Source organism: Microtus ochrogaster, linkage group LG9 (assembly GCF_000317375.1).
Source record: "Microtus ochrogaster isolate Prairie Vole_2 linkage group LG9, MicOch1.0, whole genome shotgun sequence".
In the NCBI taxonomy this organism is placed as follows: domain Eukaryota; kingdom Metazoa; phylum Chordata; class Mammalia; order Rodentia; family Cricetidae; genus Microtus; species Microtus ochrogaster.
Window position 1 is genome coordinate 33,031,769 of NC_022034.1, and position 1,513 is coordinate 33,033,281.

Genomic DNA, 1,513 nt, shown 5'->3' on the forward strand with positions numbered 1-1,513 from the left:
AATTCATTATATATATATATATATATATATATATATATATATATATATATATATATATATAAAGCTCTGTCTTCTCTATCTCAAAAGTCTATTCCTGGATTTTCTTCAAACTAAACACAGTGCTAAGAAAGGCAGATGATATTCATTAAAATAAGATTAGAAGCACATCTTCAAAATTTATAAATGCTGCTCTAAGAGCCCACGATCAAGGTAGATCGAGGTAAAAGAAGCAAAAGAAAAAAGCCATCATTTTCATTTCAGTGAAATTCTTAAAGCTAAATATAAGAGTGGAAGAAGAAAGAAGCAACTAGAGAAACAAATTATTCAACAATCAGGAAGTGTGATGTGCATGCTGTGCTGATCCAAACTACACGACTCTTTTTTAACAAGGTTGCCTGGCTAAAACTCTCCTTTCTGAAAAGCTTGCTAAAAGACTACAGTTCAGTGGGGATTATATCACCATCAGATATCACTCTCAGGAAGGATGGGGTAGCACATGACAGTGGCAAAAGTGACCCATGTTTATTTACATTTTACTTACATTTTTGCTTTAAACAATTCAAAAAAGCTTCTGGAAGTGTTCTGCCAGCTGATAGTAAATAAAAACCCTACTCTAATCACCCAATTCCTTTTCATAAGGTTAATGGAAATAATCCTTGCTTATGAGAAAAAAGGAAAACACTTCATAGAAAATTATTCCTCCTAAGCACTCAAACTTAGAATAGGTCATTTTTAATGTATTTATAAATAATAGATAAACAGTGAGTTCACAGGGCTGTCTTCTATATCGATACTCAATATATGCTGAAGACAGTTGGGTGAGAGCAAATCAATCGAAATAGTATTTTGTTTACAATACGAGAAGTTCAAGAACCCTTCTCTTGCTGATTTATAATTTGAATCACAAATAAAATTAGATTATATGGAATTTTATTATACAAATACTACTTCCATATTACAATTTCATGGATTTAAAATGTGTTTTGTGTATTTGTATGTAATTTATCTCAGAAACATTGAAATAGCCTATGATTGTATTTTCTGGTGGTATTTCAACAATCCTTTGTTCTACTTCAGCACAGACACAAATGTCTAATTGTAAGGTGGGATGTGATCATGCAAAGACAATGTTTTGAGTAATCTGTAGCCCATAGACACATGAGTGATAAAGATCTCAAAACTCAGCATTACATAGAAATACTACTCTCAGTGACATTGTTGTTTAGTTATAAAAATACATTTTGTAGGTAACACTTATTTACAAGGACAATATGGACTATGTAAGCAAAGAATATTCAGTGTTTCCATATACGTCTCACCTGCCTTGAAAATTTACATTACCAGGATACATTGCTGCTATCAGTACATTGACATTACCACATTATTAATTATAGCCTATGATTTAATCACAACTACCTTGATTTGGGTATCCTTTTCATAAAGCTAGTATTTGCTCCTCAAGTTTCTCTCTTTCTCCTGGCAGCTTGATTTTATTGGTAATTTGGTGTGTGTG

The 1,513-nt window shown here is 31.8% G+C and overlaps 1 pseudogene; it reads left to right on the forward strand.

The window, feature by feature from the left end:
• LOC101992340 overlaps positions 1-1,513 on the forward strand; it is an 8,189-nt pseudogene that overhangs the window by 4,639 nt on the left and 2,037 nt on the right.